Source organism: Alligator sinensis, unplaced genomic scaffold (genome assembly GCF_000455745.1).
Source record: "Alligator sinensis unplaced genomic scaffold, ASM45574v1 scaffold1970_1, whole genome shotgun sequence".
NCBI lineage: Eukaryota > Metazoa > Chordata > Crocodylia > Alligatoridae > Alligator > Alligator sinensis.
In genome coordinates this window covers 157,085-173,473 of record NW_005843362.1, presented here as the reverse complement: position 1 = coordinate 173,473, position 16,389 = coordinate 157,085, and the positions used below count along the sequence as shown (strand labels likewise).

Here is a 16,389-nt window from a genome sequence, read left to right as displayed (position 1 = left end):
TAAGGCTGAGTACAGGGGGAGAATGACGTCCCGGGATTTGCTTGAGAAGCATCTATGGATGCAAGCCAGCGTTTTGGTCGCTTTACTAGCCGCCGCATCGCATTGCAGGCTCATGTTCATCTTGTGGTCAATTATGACCCCCAAGTCTCTTTCTTCCATAGTGCTAGCCAACATAGCACTGCCGAGCCTATAAGGATGCTGCGGGTTTTTTTTCCCAAGGTGGAGAACCTTGCATTTATCGGCGTTGAACACCATCAGATTCTCGTCCGCCCACTTGCTGAGCCTGTCCAGGTCAGCCTGGATCACCTGCCTGTCTTCTGGTGTGGATGCTTTGCCCCAAAGTTTGGTGTCATCGGCGAACTTGGCCAGTCCGCTTCTGACTCCAGTGTCCACATCATTAATGAAGATGTTGAACAGTATGGGTCCAAGGACAGAGCCTTGGGGGACCCCCCTGGTCACAGGACACCACGATGAGTGACTTCCATCGATTACTACCCTCTGGGTCCGACCCCGGAGCCAATTTTCCAGCCAGCGGATCGTGGAGGACCCAAGGCGACAATTAGCCAGTTTCTCCAAGAGGCGATCATGGGACACCAGTTCGAAGGCTTTTTTGAAGTCAAGATATATGACATCAATCTCTTTTCCCTTGTCCAGGTGATAGGTCACCTGGTCGTAAAAGGAAATGAGATCGGTCAAGCAAGACCGACCCACAACAAACCCATGCTGGCTATCCCTCAGGATATTGCTGTCAGCTAGTCTGTTAAGGATGGCCTCTTTGATAATCTTTTCCAAGACTTCCCCAGGATAGAGGTCAGGCTGATGGGCCTGTAGTTTGCCGGATCCATTTTTCTCCCTTTCTTGAAGATAGGCACCACATTGGCCTCCTTCTAATTTTCGGGCACTTCACCAGAGCACCAGGAGTTCTCAAAGATCCGTGCCAGGGGCTGAGCTATGATGCTTGCCAGCTCCTTGAGTACCCTGGGGTGTAAACTGTCAGGGTCGAATGACTTGAAGGTGTCCAGCCTCTCAAGATGTTCCTTCCTGAGGTCAGCATTAATGGAGGGTAAGGAATCTCCCTCACCCAGGCCTTCCTGTCCCATAATGGGCAGGGGCGTCCCTTGGAACTGGTGAAAAACCTATGTAAAGTACCCACTTAGCAAGAAACATTTGTGCAGTACAGCTTATTCTGCTGGTGAGTTCAATATTTTTCATGCTATTACAGGATGAAAATGGATTGGTATTTATTGCTAAAAGGTACTGTTCTGAAATGAAAGGCAGAAGCTGAAACTGCTGAAGTCAATACAGAAGAAAAATCTGCAAAAACAAAAAAAAATGATGAAAATCCCGGGACGTCATTCTCCCCCTGTACTCGGCCTTAGTGAGGCCACAGCTGGAGTCCTGTGTCCAGTTTTGGGCTCCACAATTCAAAAAGGATGTGGAGAAGCTTGAGAGAGTGCAGAGAAGAGCCACGCGCATGATCAGAGGTCAGGGAAGCAGACCCTACGATGACAGGCTGAGAGCCCTGGGGCTCTTTAGCCTGGAAAAGCGCAGGCTCAGGGGTGATCTGGTGGCCACCTACAAGTTTATCAGGGGTGACCACCAGTATCTGGAGGAACATCTGTTCACCAGAGCGCCCCAAGGGATGACGAGGTCGAATGGTCACAAACTACTTCAAGATCGTTTCAGGCTGGACATAAGGAAGAACTTCTTTACTGTCCGAGCCCCCAAGGTCTGGAACAGCCTGCCACCGGAGGTGGTTCAAGCGCCTTCATTGAACACCTTCAGGAGCAAACTGGATGCTCATCTTGCTGGGATCCTATGACCCCAGCTGACTTCCTGCCCTTTGGGCGGGGGGCTGGACTCGATGATCTTCCGAGGTCCCTTCCAGCCCTGATGATGTCTATGAAATCTATGAAACTTCCCAAGTACTGAAGTAAGGCTAACTGGTCTATAATTCTCCAGATCCTCTTTTTTTACCTTTCTTAAAGAAGGGCACTACGTTGGCCTTTTTCCAGTGCTCAGGAACCTGGCCTGTCTCCAACAATTTCATCAAGATCCTTGCCAAAGGCTCTGAGATCTCCTCTGTGGGTTCCTCCAGGACCCCGAGATCAGACTCCTGAGCCATCCATGGACTCACCAATGACTTCCCTATTCAATGGAAGACTGTCATCCCCGTGTCAAGGGACTGCCGATGATGGTGTGTGTGATCGTGTACATAGCGGTGCTGTAACACTGCGCGTGGGATGGGCCCTTCCTGCCCAGGAGCTGAGGGCCTGGTTCCTGACTGAGATCCCAGCAGCGCCTAATTGGAAGGGGAGGAGGGGCTCGTATCAGGCTTTAATTATCAGTCAGCCACTTCCCCCTGGGAGTCTGTGACCCCTGCAGCCGGTGAATAGGGGAGGAGCAGGTTTGCCGATAGAAGCATTAAATGAATTGACCAGGGCTTAAAAGAAGCACTCAGGGATCGCAGGGCCACAGCAGAGAAGCTTCTCTTGCATTGGTCTTTACCACTAGATCAGTTCTTCCCAGCAGGCAGACATAGAAGATTACAGCTGGAAGGGACCTCAGGAGTCATCTAGGGCAACCCCCTGCTCAAAGCAGGAGCAGCCCCACCTAGATCATCCCAGCCAGGGTTTTGTCTAGCTGGATCTTCAAAACCTCCAAGGATGGAGCTTCCACCACCTCTCTGGGTAACCCGTTCCAGTGTTTTACTGCCCTCCTAGTGAGAAAATTCGTCCTAATATCTAATTTAAACTTCCCTTGCTGCAACTTCAGACAGTTGCGCCTTGTCCTGTCGTCTGCCCGCACTGAGAACAGTCCAGCTCCATCCTCTTTGCAACCCCGCTGCAGGGAGGTGAAGGCCCCCTCGGTCTTCTCTGCTGCAGGCTCAGAAAGCCCAGTCCCCTCAGCCTCTCCTTAAAAGATTGCTTTGTTATAAGTGCACAACTTTGCTGTTGTCCTTGTTGAACCTCATGAGATTTCTTTTGGCCCAATCCTCCAACGTGTTGAGGTCACTCTGAATCCCAGCCTGACCCTCCAGTGTATCTACTGCTCCCCGCAGCTTGGTGTCATCCGCAAGCTTGCTAAGGGTGCATGACATCCCATCTTCCAGAACGTTATTGCAGATATTGAATAAACCCAGCCCCAGGACCGACTCCTGGGCCACTCCACTTGATACCGGCTGCCAGCTAGACCTTGAGCCATTGATTACTACTCTCTGAGCCCGACGCTCCAGCCAGTCCAGCCACGTTAAAGTCCATTCATCCAACCCGTACTTCCTCATCTTGCTTGCAACAATGCTGTGGGAGACAGTATCAAAAGCCTGGCTGAAGTCAAGGTATATCATGCTCTCCCCGCATCCACAGAGGCAGTCATCGCATCGTAGAAGGCAGTCAGGTTGGTCAGGCATGACTTGCCCCCGGTGAATCCATGCTGACTGTTCCTGATCACCTTCTCCTCCAAGTGCTCAGAAATGGATTTCTTGAGGACCTGCTCTGTCATATTTTTGGAGACTGAGGCGAACCTGACTGGTCTGTAGTTCCCTGGATCCTTCGTCTTCCCTTTCTTCAAGATGTGCCAAGCCATGTGGAAACACATCTTTCACAAGGACCTGCGTACAGACCACAGAGACCTGAACTGGCTGGTAGCCCATCGAGCCCTCCCAGTGAGGGCCCAGAGACACAGAGAGGGGCTACCAGGGACATATTTTTCCAAAAAAAGAAAAAGGGATTTCAGTGCAAAAGCAGCCCCAAGCTCATGAAGCATGAAGACAGGGGAGCATCGCCCCATCCTGCAGGGAGGTTTGGGTAACGTGGGAATGATGGGACACGGGAAAGGATAGAGCACAACTTCACACAGGTGAGGACTAAGACCAGGGACTTGAGCTATAAATGAGGCTCCTAGGCTGGCAGCCATGGAGAAGAGGGGCAGGGCTGGATGGGGAGCTGTGCATGACCGTGGATGAGGCAGCCAGGAAAAGGGCCAGTGTGATGCCAGGGTGTGCTGGAGGGGTATTTTAGCAGACAGGAGGAGGACCAGCGCAAGGCACCAGAAAAACCCCATTGGAAACAGCCTGCAGTTCTGTCACCCATGGAGAAGAGCAACTGGGACAGGCAGCGGGAGAGAGAACCAGTCCAAACAGAAGCGAACAGAGCTCAGCTTGTTCCACCCGACAGCACAAAGGTTGGGCAATGGGATCAGCTCTGAACTGCTGGGGATGAAGAGCAGGGAGGGGAAGAGTCAGGTAGTGAAAGAGCAGTATGGGCTCAGAGAGGAACGAGCTCAACCTGGTCCAAAATGAATTGAGCACAGAGAGAGGAAGAAGGATTCTGGCGATCAGAGAAGTGTTGCTTTGCAACAGGGTCAGAACACGGCAGGCCTGGGCAAGGCACCGCACGGCGTCAGGAAGGCTATTGTGCAGGTGTGGAGCAGCGGGGGAGACGGGGCGGATCTGGGAGCAGTAATCAGCGTGTGACACAGAGGTTGAGCCAGGTGCCGTGCTCATGCCAGGGCGGAAAGGGAAAGCACAGTCTGTGGGGATGTCTGCACACCTCAGGCTTCAGGGCTACTGTGGGTATTGGCGATGCATAGGGGGTGCACGTGAGTGCACACGCACCCCCTGAGATTGGCTGTGCCCCCCCTGAGAGAAGCGCCGGCATGTGCGCACTCAGCCCCCCATCCCAATTTTTTTTTCTCCCTCCGCCCCCGGCCCCCCAGGCGGGGACCAGCTGCTTGTGCCCCCCAGCATTAGCGGCACCAGTCGCCCATGACTGTGGGTGTCTGCCGGGGCCAGGGAGGAATTCCCGAAGGAAGGCTTCAGCTGCTTGTTCCCCCGCAGACTCCTTGGACTACAAGCAGCTGCCAGCGAAGGCAGGACACGACCCTCTGGCCTAGGACTGCTCCTGTGGGATGGAGCTGCTGCAAGGCGCTGCAGACACCCGGGGCTGGGGAGCCCCTCGCACCCTCAGGGGCACTGGCAGGATGAAAGACAGGGACAGACAGGGGGGCTGCAAGGCAGGGCAGGAGGCACACGCTGCCCCCCGGGCTCCTGCCCAGCCCAAGAAGGCAGTGGCTCCAACCTCATGGGGGCAGGATCTCCTAGACTCTAGAGCATCCCACCTCCGTCTGGGACGCTGCAGCCACTGCTAGGGCTGAGCTGGTTTGTCTGGCACAGCTCATGTGGGACCTTTCATTCCTGGGGGCAAAGCCAGACCCGGGGGAAGGGGTGGTGATGGAGGATAACTGGGGAGGGAGTGGGGAAGAAGCGGGGGAGACATCCCAGCCAGCAGTAGGTCACCTCCCTGGAGCTGCTGCTGAGACTGCAGCCCTTGGCCTTGGGCCCCTGACTGGGCAGGGATCAACTGGGAGGTCCGACAGGGGCTGCTGACTCTGTGCCCACCACCCCCTGCACCCTCCCACCACCACCCGCAGCCGGGTCCCCATTACCTTCAGGGCGTTGGGCTGGGCAAAGCAGGTGGTGCCCCCCATGTACATGAACAGCCAGAGGTCTGCGATCTGCGCGGCAATGTGGCTCAGGGGTAAGTAGCTGAGGACCACCTCGTGATCCTGGAACCCCAGCACCTTCTTCAGCGTCCTGGTCTGCCACGTCACCTGCAGTGGTCCAGGCATCACTCAGCATTGGCCCAAACCCAGGCCCCTGCTCTCCTGCTAGGGCCAGCAAGCTGCGTGGCCAACGTGCCATGTGCTGTGGCCACGAGAGCCCAGGCTGGGTGTGGAGGCTGGACCCAAGCAACACATGGGCCTGCTTTCAGGGCACAGCCAGCTCCCATCCCACCCTGGTGCCTCTGGTACCCGGTAGCTGCAGCCTGGCCCATCGCATCCCTGTGTGTCTCCCTGCACCCCGCCCCCAGCACCCAGGCTAGACTGGGGCAGGTGCTTGCTGCAGGCCTCAGACACGCTTGCCCGGTATCTGGAACATGATGATGACAGGGGCTGATTAAGGACCTAGAATGCACCTACGCTATGGATAACGTGCTTAAGCCTCAGCGTGCGGAGGGATGCACTCAGCAGTAAGGAGCAGCCCGGGAGGTGGCATGAAGTCTGCTGGTCAATGGCACCAGTAACAGCCTGGCCTGGTGCGTCTACAAAGCACTGCCAGCAGACAGAGGCAAGGGCTGCACTGACTCGGTGCTTCCCCTCTCAAGGAGAAGGATGGGATGCTGCGCAGCTAGCCAGAGTCCTACTAACGGCTCGTGCGTCCCTGGACATGGAGCGCGGGAAGGCAGCAACATATCATCGTTTGTCACCAACTGTGGCTGCTATCAAGGGCCTGGGCCAAGCTACAGATGTGTGGCTCAAGCAGGAGGCCCCAAGACTCTTTCTGAGTGGCCACAGAGTGAGCCTCTGCGCACATCACAGCTAGCCAGGCCAGCAAAGGAAAGCAAGCGACTAATGTCCAGCTGAACCGGGTCAAATTAAGCAGACCCAAGGGCCTGAAAGAGAGCCTAAAAGAAGGCCTTAAAGTAGATCATCCCAGTACACCGTAACATCAGTCTGCAAGTGCTAGCAGTACTGACTGAGGTAGCCCAATGTACTGACTGCGATCTGGCTATAACAGATACGTGTGTTAAGAGGTGGGAACAGAGCAACCTTGTCCGTGACGGCACAGACCAAGGTGAAAAGAAAACAGGGCACTGGCTGCAGGCTGGGCTGGACACTGGCTGGCAGAAGCACTGATCAGCACATGTACCACTCACACAAGGCTCTGCTAAGACAGTGGCCAAGGACAGAAATCCCATCCAACCAGCACCCTCCTGCTCCATAAAAGTGCTGCCGTTCAGCTCCCAAAGTCCCAGTGAACCAAGCCGGTGAAATCAAATGAACCAGAGGAAGTTTCTTAGATCAGCAAATAACTAGTTGATGGAGGGGAAAGGTCCTCACTGAGGGTCTGGCAGCTGTACTTAACTCTGTGTCTAAGCTTGCACAAAGGGGTCTCATCACAGTCGGGCTTTGCTCTTGTCCAGTGGACAAATGCTGCCCAGTCCTGGCAGTGAAGCGGGTCACTGGGCAAGCTTCACCCCTGGGATGGACTACCTCCTCTCGAGCCAGGTGACGCAGCCAGAGGGGAGGGTTAAAGACCCCACAGGTGTGCCCCAGACCCCCAGGGTAGCCCTTGGCAGCACGTGTGGGTGAGGCTGGGGTGTGGGCTGTGGCAGAAAGCCACCTTTGTTTCTCCCCAAAAAACTCTGCTCTGTGACAATGTGATTAGGATGGGCCCAGCAGAGAGAGACATCCTTACCCTCTCTCTTTAGGTAACCTGAGCTGGATACATTCCTGATGGAGGGGGGAAGCCTGCTCCCTCTGCCTATGTGACTGGCATCACATACCTGGGTGAGGGGCTTCCTTCCTGGTGGGCTAGAGTCTGCCCGGCAACTAGTGATGTATTTCAAATTGGTTGGCTGACAGCCAACAGATGCTGGCCTCCATTGGACCAAGTGAATGAGGTCACAAGGGCTATATAAGTTAAGGACTGCCCAGGAGGAGGGGGCAGCAGCCATGAGGGATACTCAGGAACCAAGAAGAGCTGGACCATCTGAAACTTGCTCTCTCTCTCAAAACTCGTGATCAAGGAATGGCTTGCCTCCAGAGGGAATCTCCAAAAGCCTCTGGATGACACTTGTGAGTAAGCTACCTGAGATCCAACTAGATATATAGCTTGCAGTAACTCAGATGCGAGATCAAAGGCTACCCCAGCCACAGGAGTTTGCTCAATGGGATTTCTCTGATATTGCTCTACCCTGTTCCCTATTCTAACCCTACCCTCTGTGACCAATAAAGTTCTCCTTTGTACCTAGTGTGGGAGACTTATTGAGGGGTGGGTTTCATTATGCCTAGGAGGCCCCTTGGGTCTGCGGACTAAGGGAAACTATCCTTTTTGGCCCCCGACTTGGGGAAGTGCCCCAAGTTCTTGTATTGGGTTGAGTACCCATAGGACTATTAAGCCTGTGTTTCCTCGAGGACACAGGCCCCAGACAGTCCCTTCTCGGGGTGGTGGCAGCACACGTTACCCCTGGACTCTGTCGTGGGGCTCGAAAGGGGGTCTGCCAGGGCTTAGGCGCCCCTGGAGAGACACATGGAGCCCAGAAGGTGGACGGGCATAGTGAGGTGGGAGGCTCAATGCAGGAGCTTCCCCTACTGGCCCATCACATGGGCAGGGCTTGGGGGATCCCCCCGCCCTGAGGAAGACGCAGCAGCTGAGCAAGCTGGGTGCACTTAGGTGTCTGGCTCAGGTGCTACCCACCGCCCGGGGCCACCCTGCTCTTCCCCCTGCCCCATCTCCCTGCAGGGCAGCCCTGCCATGTTGGGCCCATGCTGGCAAAAGTACTCACATTGTCGTGGCTGAGCATGACGCCCTTGGGCGTGCCCGTGGTGCCCGAGGTGTAGATCAGGGTGCAGCAGTGGTTCACGCACTGGGAGCGGATGATGGAGTCCAGCTGTGAGTCCGGCACGGTCCTCCCCAGCTCCATGAACTCCTCCCACTGCCAGGGGATGGGTCAGCGGGTCAGCCAGGATTAGGGCCATGGTGGGGAGCAGCTGCCCCCTACCCACAGATGCCATGGGAACAGTGCTGGAGTGGGAGCAGGGGAAAGGGGCCAGGGTCCCTCTAGGCTGACAGCACAGGGGCCCCCAGAGGACAAGTCATTGGAGAGGCCATACCAGTACCCCAGCAGGCTGTGCTGGGAAGGCCAAGGCTATGGGACTGGGGGTGGGGGCTGGTTTGTGGTGTGGGGTGATACAGGTGCTGGGGGTGGTGCTGGGTAGGGGACACACAGGAACACAGGTCCATGGGGGGTGGGCTTGCCCCCAACCCCAATCACTGTGACAGGCCCGTACTGTGTACACGTTGGGTCTTTTCTCCTCCAGCGGGTCGCGGTACTGGACGATGGCCTTGAGGTGGGGCAGCTGCTTCTGCACCTGTGGGGACACGACGATCAGTGTGACTGCCACAGGGGGAGGAGAGGCCCCCCATAGCACCCCATCCCAGTGCCAGGTGCCCCATGGGGTCTGCCTCCCCAGGCTCCCTGGGAGGGGGAGGGCATGTAGGGGTAGATAAGAGCCTGCAGTGGTTGTAAGGGTGACACTGGGGCAACTGGCAGCCCAGGGCAGGCACCCCTTGGGGTGAGGGGGGGAGGGATAGGTGAGCCCTGTGGGATTAGGGGGGCAGGGAGGCAAGAACCCCCTTGGAGCAGAGGATGCTGCCATCACCTGCAGGATCTTGCTGAGCTGCGCGTTGTCCTCCACCACCACCACGTTGGCCGCACAGTTGGCGGCGATGTAGCCACAGGCCTCGGGGGAGCTGGTGCTGTAGATCCCAACCGCCAGGCCCCTGGGGTGGGGAAGAGCAGCAGCGTGAGGCTGTGAAGAAATCCCCCTCACTCTCCATCCTGCCTCGGGACTTCCCACACACCCCTCCTCTTGCACCTGTGTGCTCTTTGGTTTTAACCAGGTCACCTATGTGACAGAGCCGGAGAGAAGCATCCATAGATGCTTCTCAAGCAAATCCCGGGACGTCATTCTCCCCCTGTACTCGGCCTTAGTGAGGCCGCAGCTGGAGTACTGCGTCCAGTTTTGGGCTCCACAATTCAAAAAGGATGTGGAGAAGCTTGAGAGAGTCCAGAGAAGAGCCACGCGCATGATCAGAGGTCAGGGAAACAGACCCTACGACGATAGTCTGAGATCCCTGAGGCTCTTTAGCCTGAAAAAGCGCAGGCTCAGGGGTGATCTGATGGCCACCTACAAGTTTATCAGGGGTGACCACCAGCATCTGGGGGAACGTTTGTTCACCAGAGCGCCCCAAGGGATGATGACTAGGTCGAATGGTCATAAACTACTAAAAGACCGTTTCAGGCTGGACATAAGGAAGAATTTCTTTACTGTCCGAGCCCCCAAGGTCTGGAACAGCCTGCCACCGGAGGTGGGTCAAGCGCCTTCATTGAACACCTTCAAGAGCAAACTGGATGCTTATCTTGCTGGGATCCTATGACCCCAGCTGACTTCCTGCCCTTTGGGCGGGGGGCTGGACTCGATGATCTTCCGAGGTCCCTTCCAGCCCTGCTGTCTATGAAATCTATGAGAGGGAGCGGGGAGCTCACTCTAACCCCCGTCCTGCAAGAGGCACGTTGGAGTCAGTCATTCTGGAAATCACTCGCACAGAAGGATGTGCCCCCAGAGCAATCCTACCCTCTCAGTGTATAAGTGAGTAGCTTACCAGAAATTTAACTAGTATATTAGGGATATGTATTTTAGTTGTGGTATTCAAAGGGTCCTCAAACCCTTTGTTTTGCTGAAGGTGTTTTTCTCTAAAAATCTTTTTGCTCTATGTCTACCCCCATTCTCTCCCTCCCTGAACAATAAAAGGGTACCTGCATGCAGCGAACTGGCTGTGATTCCTGTGGGGAGAGGAGTCAGACAGCCATTACAGCTCCCTTGGCTCAGCTAGCTAAGATGGGCAAGGTTTTTTACTGTCCTCCAGTAGAGGAGGCTACTTTTGAATCCTTTGAGCTCACAGAAGCACCCCAAGATACCACAATGGGCCTAAGCACTCCCAAGGTCCGCAGGGTCTGTGTCCCATGGACTGCACAGAGCCCTAACAAAGACCAGGGCCTGGGTGGTGGTGGTGGTTACCCCAGGCTTGTGGGTATGCTCCTAGAAGGGGTTGGCCAGATATAGGCACACCAGGGGAGACACCCAAAATGTGGTGTTTGGTTGGGAGCAGTGAGGCAGGTGACTCAGCGCAAGAGCGAACCAGGGGCCCCGTGGAGATGCCCCATCAGCCCAGCTGCACCCACTCCAGTCCCACCTGCTCCAGAGCCACTCAGCGACCTGCCCAAGGCGCCCCCTCAGCCAGTCACAACCTGCGCCCACACCAGGGCCAGGCCCGTGTCCCCTCACCCAAGCACCCCTGGCACCTGCGCGGGCCCCCATCCCACCCTGCAGCATGAAGGCACCCCCTTACCCGGCCATGATGGCCCCGATGTCAGCGATGACCCACTCAGGGCTGTTGGAGCCCAGGATCGCAACACCGTGGAAGCGCTCCAGGCCCAGCTGGGGACAGCAGAGAGGGGTCAGGTCCACGTCCACGTCCACTCACCTGATCCTGCCCCAACCACACCTGACCCCACTGCGGCCCAGCGCTGCTCAGCCCCGTGCCCGCGGCATCTGCTCACCTTCAGGAAGCCCTTGGCGGCGGCCCGGCACTGTTGCTGGCCTGCCCCCGCTTGTAGGCCAGGGCGGGCCGGTCCCCGTGGCGCTCCACCGCCGCCTGGAACAGCTGGTGCACGGTGATGGGGGGCAAGGCGCCGGGGTCCTCAGGGTCCAGGCGCAGCCGCACCGCCCCGTCCGCACGTGTGGTGAACAGGGTCTCCGCCGGCGCCACGGGACCGCTGCAGCCCCCTGCGGGCAAGAGGGCAGGGCGGTCGTGGGCACCTGGCACCAGCCATTATACAGCAGCCAAATGGGGACACTGCAGCCATGCTGCCCCTGGCACCACACACCCGCAGACTGACCCTGTGCAAGGCACTGTATGTGCTGCCCAGAGCAGGTCCCTGCATGTGCCAGTCAGGCAGCTGGGTCCACCCTGCACCCCTTCACCTCCTGCCGGGACCTGGACCAGCTGTGTGGCCTTAGCTCCCCACCTGCGGGGCTGAAGGCACCAGCCCAGCCCTGCCCCAGGATGCATGCCATGGCCTGCGCTCACCTGCGTGGCACCGGCGAGGGGCAGGGAGCTGCCATGACCTCCTGAGCCATTCCTGGCAGAGTCTGCTTTTCAGCCAGCATCCCACCCTGCGCACTGCCATGCGGACGTGCCCTGCAGGGAAGAGACAGTGGGGAATGCACATTCCCGGTGCCCCTGCCCAGGCAGGGGACCCTCTTTTAGCCAGGGAACTGGGGGAGCACAAACGTGAGGGGCACGCAGGCTGCACGTGTCCCTTCTGACCCCCATGACTGCCAACAGGGCAGGTCCCAGGCTGCTGCCTACCTGTGCAAACCTCCTGGCTGCCCCAGCCCTGCACCCTGTCCTGCCCCAGCCCTCAGGCCACCCCCTTTCCTGCCTGTCCAGGGGGTACCAACACTGCTGCCAGGAATGTCTCTGATCAGGCCGGACACCACCGGGCCCTGGGCAGGAGGAGAGTGGGTCTGGGGCACAGGGGCTGCTCTCATCCATCCTCCCCGGGGAAGGTAAGGATCCAGCCAGGACACCACACCGTGGAGGTGAAGGCAAGGCCCAGAGGACGGTGATGCCAGGAAGGCGCTGCACTCTTGGACGAGGGGTCCTACTCCTGCAGCCAGGTCGCACCAGCACGGAGGAAACGCACAAATGGAAATTGGCTTGAAACCTGGGAAGAAGTGATCGTGACAGCATGGACTTCGTGGCTCCTGAGAGGGAAGGGTTGAAAACAGCAATAGGAGGACACAGGATTGTCCTTGTTTTGATTCAAATGACTGAGAGAAACCCATGGGCAGGCAGCCTGAAGGATAAAGGGGTCACAATCATGGAAAGGTTGGGTGGAAAGGATCTCCAGAGGTCATGTAGTCCAAGGATGTCAAACTCCTCTGGCCCCAGAAGAGCAAGAATGTGCAGGGACAGAACCAGGGAAGTAAAGGTGCAAAATGACACACAACTGGCAGGGGATGGTGAGACCACGCAATGGGGCCCGGAAATGCGGCAAGCAGACGAGAGATCAGGGACACCGCGGGCCGGCTCACCAGCGAGGGGAGCTGTCAGCGGCACAGGCACAGGAGGCCGAGCCGCTCCGCGAGGACATTGCCCCTGGCTTCCCAGAGTAAGGACCCGTGAGCAGAGCGCGAACACAGCGGGGCTGGCAGAGAAGGGGAAGGGCCGCGCTCGCGGTACAGAAGGAGCACAGCAGAGCTCTTGGGCTCGCCCAGAGGGGATGGAAGATGGCTGGGTCTGGGGAAGTGCACCCCAGAGGAAGACAGCTTCCAGCCAGCGGCACTACTCGCAAAGGTGTGGGTGACCCGCGAGGTCCTGGGGGACTGAGGAGGAACACGAGGCACACGTCCAGAAGGGACAAAGGAGGACCCAGGGGTCTCCAGAGCCGGCAGCCTGACTTCAGTGCTGCAGTTACTGGAGCAAAGGACAAAAACGCTCAGTCTGTAAATACATGGAGGAGGAAGGGCCAGAGCGAGTAGCCAGCACGGACCGGGAAAGGACCCATTGTGCCCAAGCAACTGGATCTCCTTCTCTGCCGGGGAAGTGCTGTGGTGGAGGAGGGCAAAGAGACACCAGAGAGCTGGACCTCCGCCAGGCTTTGACACACTGCCACGGGCCCCCCCGGGGAGGGGCAGAAACGTGGGCTCTATGGGATCACAGGGACGTGGGCTGGCAGGGCCCTCTGGAGGTCACAGACTGGTTTCAGACCAGTCCTGTCCAAACCGTCCCAGACAAGCGCGTGTCTGACCTATTGCACAAACGCCACAATCAACCCTGGCGCGTCACTGCAGGGCCCCTTGCCCAAAGGCACCAGAAGCACCGGGACCTGGACGGGGGGCAAGGACAGTGTCACCGTGGGGGGGCACACAATTGTCTGAATAACCCCAAAGCAGGGTAACTAGAAATGGGTCAGCTAAGACTTACAGGTGGTCTCACGTGGGGTTGTGCAGGGGTCTCTTCCAAGGCCCACGCAGCTTAACAGTCTCGCCAGTGACTCGGCTCCGGTGCCCAGTGTCTGGCATCAGGATGTAGCCCGGGACCCGATCCCCCAGCGACCCTGGGCCCTGCCACTCGGGCACACGCAGGCCCCCTCACCGACTACCTGAGCAGTTCCCTCTGGGCAGCGCCGCCCTGCGAGCCATCGCCAGTTCATAGCAAGTGGAGCCGGGCAGCACCTCAGCCCTGACCCCGCTCCAACACCCTCACCCACCTGACACACTGCAGCCTGGCTTGCGCTCCAGCTCAGTCCAGCTACTGGGCTAAACTGGACTGCTGGACACAGAGCTTGTCCAGACCTATGTGCAAAATGTAAAGGAATAAATCATAATAACAGTGCCTTTTACACAGCAATGCAAGTTCATGATTGGGACCACCCAAAAATACAATATACTTAATCCCAGCTCCGGCTTCTGATATCGAGTACACCCCATGTCTAACTGCAGTAGCTCAATTATGAATACGTTTCCCTTTCAAACTGATTGGCTCTCCCTTGTTAGCACATTCCTAGGCAGCTATTCCAGTTGGCAAATATTTTGGGATCTGCCCTGATGTGTCTATAGAGTCAGTGTCTCACCCTTCTTGGTCTAAGGGGCTTGATTGAATTAATCAAGTCCTATTGCAATTAATTAAATGGTAAACTCCCGGCGGGATCAAGGTTTTTGTGCATGTCACTTTGACCAACAACAACCAGGGATGGACCCAAAAGGTTAACATCTACAATACAATCAAAGGCAGTGACCTGCCACCCTGGGGGCTTTGTCTGAGCTCTAATGCTTTGTCCATCGAGAAAATACGCTTTGAAGAACGAGTGTAAGGAAAGAGGGAAGCTGCCAGCAAAGCGCGCTCATCCCAGGAGAGAAGAACCACGTTGACCCATCGTGAACCGCACCTGCCTGACCGCCCTCGGTGGCGGATCCATGCCTGATGACAGCTGCAATGATCAGAACCGCTCCCTTGCCCATGTTGATGAGAAAACACTATTATGGCCAACAGAGATACTGGACTTGATTTAGCTTGCTTTATTTGTTAACTGCAATAGCCTTCCAGTCATTTTCCTATAAGGTTGTTATCTAATTAATAAAGCCTTTCTGCTAAATATCCATGGGAGTGTGGTGTCAGTCCTCTCAAAGCACTAAATATCCCGTTTTATATGCAACAGAACTGGTTCAGGCAGAGCACGGCCTCCCCTCCAGGCACATTTGAGGCAACACTAGGAGGAGCTGCCAACGCGTGGGAGGGCGACTGGCTCCGCGCCAGGGTCCCGGGAAGTCGGCTCCAGCGGAGCACGGCTGATGGGGTCCCACCGACTGGCTCAGGTCCAGCTGCCTTGCTGGGCTAGCCAAATCTCACCTTGCTTTTGTCCACGTGCACTCGCTACTTCTAGGTTTGCACAACGGTGGCCCCGTGGCCCAGGCAGCCCCCCAGCCCACCCCCTTCCCCTGCAGTCACATCTCTGAAGAGCTGCCACGGAGAAGGGGAAGAACACCTTTTCTCTCTTGCTGCAGCACAAATGACACACAGCAATGGCTCCAAGCTGCAGACAAGCAGGTTTAGACTGGATACCAGGAAAAACTTCTTCACTGTTAGAGCACAGAGACTGGATCACACTCCCAGGAAAGTGGTGGAAGCTAAATCACCAGAGGTGCTTGAGAAGAGGCTGGACAGCCACGGGTCAGGGATGACGGAGGAGGAGCAGCACCAGGAGTCATTGTGAAGCCCAGGAGCCCCCACACCTGCATCGCTTGGAGACCCGGGAAGAGCTCTGCAGCGCAGGGCAGGGGGAGCTCGGAGAGGATGGTGCTGAGCCGCAGCAGAACCGGGCACAGCTCCACCACCGCCTTGCTCGTGACACAGGACGGACGAGCTACGGGCACTTGGCAGGGGTGAGGTGACGGCCAGGGGAGCCCTGACGGCAGCTGGCGGCTGCCAAGGGCAAAGCTGCATTGGCTGAGGGCAGAGCGGAGGGCGCTGGGCTTTGCTGGTCACCGCGTGGGACTGTTACAGCTGTGACGGTTTCTTCACCTCCCCGAGAGGCGCTGGGTGCTGGCTGCAGCCCAGGATGGGGATGGGGACGGGGACTGGGACTGGGCTGGGCCAAGGCTCCTGCTGGGGCATGCTCTCGGAGGCTCCCGGCTGGGGATCTTGCCCCTCGGCTCAGGGCCAGACCGCGCAGTCGCAGGAACATCGTCCCATGACCGTGGGGGTCTCGTCTCGCTCTCTACAGGCGCGAGGGCCCAAGGAGGGCACGGTCCTCTTCCCGGGGTCTCTCAGGGGATCCTTGCGGCAGCAGGACACCGACACTGCCCTCGTGCCCCTGCTTGCCCTTTGGCAGCTCAGGCTGTTCCTAGTGTTTTGGGCTCTGCGCCTCGCAGCTGCGCAGAAACGCTCTCATGCAGTTTTAAAGCCAAGTGAGACCAACTTTCTACAGCAGTTTAGATAGGGACGATCCTGCTGGAGCAGGGGGGACCAGAGGTGACCTCCCGGGGGCCCTTTCCCCCCTACTGTCCTGTGGCTTGAAGTGCACAGGGCCCCCTGCCTCCTGCCGCCCCAGGAAGGCTCCCCCACCCCTGCCCAGCCCTTGCCCCAGGTCTGGCAGGGGAAATGGGCTGCCAGGGACAGGTGCCCCGTCTACACAGCCCCCAGTGCCCCGCTCCGCACCACGACCCAGTGGCAGCATCGATTGGCTCCAGGCCCCT

The 16,389-nt window shown here is 57.5% G+C and overlaps 1 pseudogene; it reads right to left on the bottom strand.

Annotated features, from left to right (window-relative positions):
• The window catches only part of LOC102388239, a 26,114-nt pseudogene that overhangs the window by 8,929 nt on the left and 796 nt on the right, over positions 1–16,389 (bottom strand).